This window comes from Nanorana parkeri, unplaced genomic scaffold (assembly GCF_000935625.1).
Source record: "Nanorana parkeri isolate BGI_ZX_2015 unplaced genomic scaffold, ASM93562v1 scaffold2472, whole genome shotgun sequence".
In the NCBI taxonomy this organism is placed as follows: domain Eukaryota; kingdom Metazoa; phylum Chordata; class Amphibia; order Anura; family Dicroglossidae; genus Nanorana; species Nanorana parkeri.
The window spans coordinates 72,718-80,499 of NW_017308740.1; the positions used below are offsets into that span (position 1 = coordinate 72,718).

At 47.3% G+C, this 7,782-nt stretch overlaps 1 long non-coding RNA gene across 1 annotated transcript in view; it reads left to right on the forward strand.

Moving 5' to 3' along the window:
• Window positions 1–7,782, forward strand: part of LOC108801741 — a 76,903-nt gene that overhangs the window by 54,401 nt on the left and 14,720 nt on the right. The window contains exon 2 of the long non-coding RNA XR_001942167.1: window positions 3,744–3,931. This is a non-coding gene — a long non-coding RNA (uncharacterized LOC108801741). The remainder of the gene's footprint in view (window positions 1–3,743; window positions 3,932–7,782) is intronic.

The window sequence follows — 7,782 nt, forward strand, 5'->3', positions numbered from 1 at the left end:
TAGCAAATCGGTTCTATTAACACAGCCTTTCTTAATCCAGAGTGTTGTGGCACACTGGTGTGCCTCCTGGCCTGCTCAGGGGTGTCTAAAAAATTTGTGGGACTGGGATGTGAAGAGGCGGGGGTGAAGACTGATGTGGAGGGGGCTCTTGATGTAAAAGGAGAACTCTGATGTGAATGGGGCTACTGATGCGAAGGGTGACTCTGATGTTAAAGGAGGAAAATCTTTGAAGGGAGCATTTTGATGTAAAGTGGGAAACCCATTGGGTTTTTTTATTTATTTATTTTTTGCATGGGGTTCCCCCTAAAATCTATACCATTAGACTGGGGTGCCTCAGCATTTTGCATTCTTTTAAAGGGTACCGTGATGAAAAAAGAAAAACAATTGAGAAATGCTGGCCTATGCAAAGTAAGTTCACTGCTTTTTTTCAATAGGAATTCAAGATAAAAGATACATTTGGCAGAGTACAGCTGAAGGACAGTTAAGGCGCCCAGACATTCTCCATGATATAGCCAATCTTCACTCGAATTGAGGTCCACTTTAGGCTTAGATATTGAAAAAAGAGCATTTTTCCTCTCTTCGATGGTGTTACCTATCTCAGATGCTTGCCACGTTTGATATAACAGGCTTCTTGATTACACCTGTTGAAGTCTTATGTTGTTCTTCCTCCAGCTGACAATTTCTATCTTCTTATAAGAGGTGAAAAAAATAGAAGCAAGGATGAGGTGGCATTCATCTCCTTTTTTAAGCTGACCACATAGCCACTTGCCCACATCATCCATGCTAATCCTAGTGCCATATAATCCTAAGCCCACCCCTAGCATTTTCAAAGATTGCTATAGTTCTTCTAAAGGTGCCCATACACCTTACAACCATCGCAAGACTTTTGTCTTGCGATGGTCGTAATCGAATTAAAAGCTTGTACGATCTGCCCATCTTGGACAGGCAGATTGTACGCTGAGGGGCGGGCTTTTCCTATGACCGCAATGCTGAACGGGCAGCGTGCGCACACCGGCCCATTCCGCAGTTGTCGAACCAGCAGGCTAGAAACCCGCCGACAATCGTACGATTGTCGGCGGGGTTTCTAGCCTGCTGGTTCGACAAAAGACGTGCGACGGTACAGTAAAAACGGTCGCACGCCTTCCATACACCTTGCGATAATCGTACGATCGAGGGATTTCCCGCGATTATCGTACGATAATCGCAAGGTGTATGGCCACCTTAAGACATGTAAGCTGCGGAAAAATTCAGTTTGGTTCGGATATTGTGTTATTTCGGATCCAAAATTCAATTTGTTTCGGGTTTTGGATTCAGACGAAATCCAAATTTTCGTTAGTTTCGGATGGGTTTATGAATATTTGTTGAAAATACCAAAGAAAACCAATACAGATATTAATACTAAGGCTGAATCACCTAGACCCAAACGGCATTCAGGATCCGAATTTCCGAATGGCATTGGGGAGCTCCTGAATGCAATTCGGAAATTCGGATCCTGATGCCATTCGGGTCTGGGAGCCATATACACATATTACTAAAGCTGAGGCTCCCTGACCCGAATGGCTATTGTGAGCTCCCGAATGCAATTTGGAAATTCGGATCCCGCATGTCATTCGCGTCAGGGAGCCTCAGCTTTAGTAATATATGTATATGGCTCCCAGACCCAAATAGCATCAGGATCCGAATTTCCGAATCACATTCAAGAGCTCCCGAATGCCATTCGGGTCTGGCAGCCATATACATATATTACTAAAGCTGAGGCTCCCAGACCCGATGGCATTTGTGAGCTCCCGAATGCAATTTGGAAATTCTGATCCCGCATGTCATTCGGGTCAGGGAGCCTCAGCTTTAGTAATATGTGTATATGGCTCCCAGACCCGAATAGCATCAGGATCCGAATTTCCGAATTGCATTCAGGAGCTCCCGAATTCCATTCGGGTCTGGGAGCCATATACATATATTACTAAAGCTGAGGCTCCCTGACCCGAATGACATGTGGGATCCTTTTTTTTCCAAATTGTATTCGGGAGCTCACGAATGCTATTTGGGTCAGGGAGCCTCAGTTTTAGTATTACATGTATATACTGAACACACATTTTCGTTACGGCATCAGATGGCTCGCCTGTGGTGGCATAACGAAAATTCGTCTTCAGACCCATTCGGTTACATTAAACCGAAAAACACATCTGAGTGGCCAGGAAAGTCACACGTCCGATTCAGTTCGGTTTTCAAACCAAATTCGGACGGGATCCGAAATTTGGAACGGAAATGCGGATTCGGACACATTCGGGTGCTTTGGGATTCAGAAATATGAATGTGTCTGCACGTCCGAATTTTGATTCGGAACGAAACGAATGGCACACATGTCTAGTTCCTCTCAGTCGGTTTCTAGGTACCATTTTGGATAGGATTGAGGTTGGATAGGAAACGGTTACCTTTTGAACAATAATGTTCCTGTGAGAACTGTTTAGGTCCTTCGCCAGTTTATCGAAAAACCATAGGTGTAGGTAAAACATTCCGAGGTCTGTTGAACAAGCAAGAGCTTCGTGTAGACAATCAGCAAAAAAAAAAATTAAATTTCTTGGCTGCAGGAGGAGGTATGTGTTCGAATTTAGATAAACTCGGCACATTTTATCCCGCTCGTCCATTTAAACGATGGAGCAGAGCCATCAGAGGATTAATGGGTCTCCCACAGCCAGACGCTGTACTCATATATTACATGGCTTGATTACAGAAAAATCAGCATTTAGGGACATTCCCAGAGCAAATGGTTTTCAACTTTCAGGTCATAGTATTTTTTATTCCATTGGATGGGAAGCTTGTTTAAGTAATTCAGAGATTCACACGCAGCAAAACATCTGCCAGGTCTTGGAAAGGTTTTAAAGGAATGAACTATGAGTTGAGTGCTTTTCACTCACCTCATAGTTCTAGCCGACCTGTGACAATGAGACTGTCACAGGTCGGCTCAGTAGATCGGGAGGTGAGAGAACACATACCGGCGGTCGCTCACCTCTCGATCCTGTCACGGCTCTCTGCCGTGACAGGGGAGGGGCTGGATTCCCCCCTCGCTGACTGGCGGAACGGACGGGAGAGGGGGCGGGTACAGCTGGCTCTGCCTCTAGATAGGCAGAGCCAGCTGTCACTCACGCAGCTGGGCGGATCTCAACATCGGGATCCGCTCCGGCTGCGGCATCTCAGTATACCGCTAGCTGTAGCTCGCGGTATACTGAGCTTAGGGTGACGGAATGACGCTAGTTTGTGTCCTCCCGTTACCCTAAGGAGAACTATGGGGAAAAACCCTGACCCCATAGTTCTCCTTTAATGGAGCGCAGCACTGTGCTGTTATATACTTGTCGAAAAAATATATTGTATAAAAATAAAATAATAATAACAACAATAATTAATAAATATAATAAAATAATAGTGCAGGGGTGTGACCAGCCCACCTGAGACCCTGCAAAACACACCATAGAGATTCTATGGTGAGTCTTTGCAGGGTCACTCTCTGGTGGGCTGTGTGGCATCTCAGGAGGGCTCTGCAAGGGGTGTAACTAGAAATCACAGGGCCCCATACAAAATGTTTTGATTTCTAGTTACGCCCTAGGGGTAGCATGTTATAAAAGGTCTGAGCCTGGGTGCAAGCAGAGGAGGAGTGAATCTGTGGCCGGCTAATTTGTGTGTGCTTTCATACACAGAGTAATAATTCAATATTGAATACTAATACTAATAATTTCATATTATTTTAGAGATGTCTGGCACCAGTGACGACATTTCACTTGTATATTGGACCCAGAAATGGTTGGAGAACGGGACCCTTTACTTCCATGTATCTTTGCATATGAGGGAACATACTTCAATCAGCACCTCCCCAACGGTGCAGGAACCTGTGCAAGAACTGGATGAGCAACTTCATGTTCTTCATGTGTCGGTCATGGTGAGTCTTAATTTCTTGCTAATGACAGAAAGAATGAGCTGGAGCGTTCAGCATAGGCTTAAGTAGAATAAATAAGAAAATAGCATCAAGGTGTTACAGTTGATGGCGACCAGATTCCATCAAGATATCATCTCCAATCCAGGAGGGAGGAAGAAGGTAGCCATCAACAAAATGGAACGGCTTCTGTCCTTCTGAAATTGCTTCAATAAAGTTGATCATATTTCAAATTTCAAAAGCTAATTCTGCCTCAGTGACCATGTTCCATGTTATTTAGGGCATAACATGAAACACGGTTCCCATTCCCCAGCCACCCACCCCCAAACCGCACCTCCCCTTCCTCATCGCAGTGTCTTGTATTTTTTGTTAATTTGGCACGGTTGTGTATGGCGTCACCCATTCAACTGCATCATCCATTCACAGATCCATTATAAGGTAAGACCACAAATCCCACCATGTGTCACGATCTGGGATCAGGCTCGGAGTCCAGTAGCTGAAACAGCAGGCAAATTTGTGGTATAACAGGCTGGGTTTGGTACACAAGCAGACGGTAGTGGTATAGGAGGAGGCAGAAGCGTAGTCAGCGAACAAGCCGAGGTCAGTAGACAAAGGTATCAGGTATGAAGCGGAAGACGATGAGAGTAGTTGATGAATCAGCAGACAAAGGTCGGTACACGGGTAGCAATATGAGCGGATTGTATCACAGAGGGAGCAAGGAAGCAAGATATTAGCAGGAGCACAATAATCTGGCAAACAGGAAGTGCAGGGGCGGGGCTTAAATGGGAAGTTCAAGGGAGGAGCAAGGAGTTCAGAGTTCAGCAGACACTAGGTATAACTGAGGATTACACAGGAGATCAGGCAAGGAACCTATCCAAGGTTCTAAGGTGGCTCAGCAGGTAGAACCGCTGCCAGCTACAGCTGAGGCCCTGGGTTCAGATCCAGTTCCTGACACCATGGCAAAGGGACTTATGATGTAGGTCTCAATGGAGAACAAGCGCAGTAATGTTGCCGCACCTCTACTCCATTGATCACTTCCTCCAGCCCCATAACCAATGGTATGGACTTCTGTAAAGACCTGGGACTGGAAAAACAGCCTCCAGGAGCCTGTGCATTGCACTGACACTCTGCTGATTATGGATGCAATGCTTTGCAGCCTCCAAATCAAAAAATATTCCCTGCACACTTTTTCTTTCATCAGTGTTGGCGCACTTCATCAACTTTTGGCAAAAGGTGGAATATGCCGTTAATATATGGTGCCATGTCTTTTACCAGCAAATCAAGTGGAAGGATAGTCAAGCAGTGGTTCTCAACCTGTGTAACCTCGGGACCCACATTTGTCCTCGGTCATTAAGTCGTGACCCAAGTTGCACTGCAATGTTCCATGTTGCAGTACTGCGCTTTCCGGTGCAGGCGATTGAACTGTGGGTGGGAGGTGCGTTTGGGTTGCCATTACGGAAACTGGAGTGGATCCTCAACCTGGGGTGCAGTGTGGGCTGCTGTGCTGTGATGGAGCTCCATCCATATGTGTATTGCTTATAAAGCTCCCGTGTGCACCCGTAGAGGTTCCGGGAGCCAGAATGTGATGAGCTGTAAGCAATGCACATATGGATGGAGCTCCCTCGCCGCCATAGCCCCAGCCCAGCCCACCCCACCCCACCTTAAGTCGACACTCGGCACCGGGCATCTTATTTTTGCATGGCTGCTCGGTGCGAGATTTGACCGTGCTTCTCCAGAGGGAGGCTGAGGATCTTCTCACTTAGAAAAGTGGAAGGCATGTGGCGACCCACTGGACATGGGGTCGCGACCCACTTTCGGGTCACGACCCACCAGTTGAGAACCAAGGGTCTAAAGGCTTATATGGAGGGAAGTGTGCAGCTCAGGAACAGCCATTTTGTGTCTGTTTTCAAGGTCTACAGAACTGTGTAGTTCAATTATATTGTCATTTAAACCCTAGAAAAATGTAGAATAACACTTTGAGGTCCCATAAATGGACATCAACCATTTTTTTTTTTTGGCCCTAACACAAATCAAGAAGTCTATGAAGGTTCTCATTCATCCAGGTCATAGTACATCTGTAACAATTAAATCAAGGCAACTGGACTCGCTGTATTTTTCTTGAAGGCGTTTCACTGGTCATCCGACCAGCTTTCTCAAAGCGGAAGGAGGGGTGGTGCTGACATAGATTGTTCACTGGGTCAGCTGTCAGTGGCTCTGTCGGCCCAGCTCACAGACATCACAGGTTGCCAGGAGTTCGGCGGGATGCAAACCTGAGCCTCTTGACAGCCGGTGCTGTCAGTGAGCTGTGAGGGGATCCGAACAGAGCGTCACAGGTTGTTAAGAGCTCTTTGCGTCACAGGTTGTTAAGAGCGCTGTGGCCTCCGCCTCCATCCCCTGGCCACCCCCCAATGAGATGCCGCCTGATCCAACCTCTTCAGACTGCCTCATTATAGAGACGGCCCTGGTCTACACCATCTGTCACCCCATCAATTTGACACCATCCGGGTAACTCAAACAACTAACACTTGTCTAAGACTTCAAGATACCATGGTGACTGAATTATGTAAATTAGAACAAGGTGTTTTCACAAACATTTACATCTCCCATCATGTTCATGTACAATCTGCCATGTTAAATGCCATGAAACTAGGGATGTCCCGATACCGATACTAGTATCGGTATCGGGGCCCATACCAGGCATTTTCACGAGTACTTGTACTCGTGAAAATGCCTTGATTCTTAAGGCCGATTCTTTATATCCTGCCTGTCCGGTTCTTTATCTCATCCTCCTCCTTCCTGGCATAGGCACAGCCATGGACAGCCCCGAGGGTGGAACTACCGCCTCAGGGCTAGAAGCTGGGGGTTCCCGCCGCACACTGATGGGGAGGACTGGGCCGGGAGGTAGATGAAAGTCGCGGGGCCCAGCAGCGCAGATAGTCGGCCAGACTGGACGTGGTAGCATCAACGGTCTGGACATGGGAGAGGCCGGGTCCCGGCACTGCCGATGAGGTGGAGTGCCCGCAGAGCACACTGCAGATGTCCATGTCACCCGGGTGAGATCGACACATAGCCTGGTGAGAGGAATTCTGCTTTGGGGACGTGTATTCGCAGAATACATGTCCCCAAAGCAGAATACTATTCTGCCTTAGGGACATGTGTTCTGCTTTGGGGACATGTATCTTGCCTTGTGGACATGTATTCTCAGAACACATGTCCCCAAAGCAGAATATTATTCTGCCTTAGGGAAATATGTTCTGCTGTGGGGGCATGTGTTCTGTTTTGGGATCATGCATCCTGCATTGTGGACATGTATTCTCAGAACACATGTCACCAAAGCAGAATACTATTCTGCCTTAGGGACATGTGTTCTGCTGTGGGGACATGTGTTTGGCTTTGGGGACATGTATTTGGCTGTGTGGACATGTATTCAGTTCTGGTGACATCCGTATTTAGCCCTGGTGAGAAACTGCCCCAAAATCATCAGTCTGTGTTGTTTTAGAAAACAAAGTCACCTGTCCCTAGGGTTGCCACCTGTCCGGTTTTCAACCGGACAGTACGGTTTTGGCATCTTGTGTCCGGTTTTCCGGCCACCGTAGCCCCGTACACGAGATGTCACAAGTTCAGGCAGACAGGGGCAGCCCCTGGGTCCTAGAGAGGAATGCGTGAAGGAGGACCTTCTGCTGTGTGAGCACAATCCCGGCAGAGCGTGCGGCTGTCTGTGAGGCTAGAGGTACGTGTTTTAAGGGGTTAATCCGGGCCGGTGCTAGTGTGCAATCGTTATACAGACAGTGCCCTATAGTCTCTGAACTGTCAGAACGCTGTCTCCTGTCCCGTTGGAGCTGCGGGGGGAGGGGAGG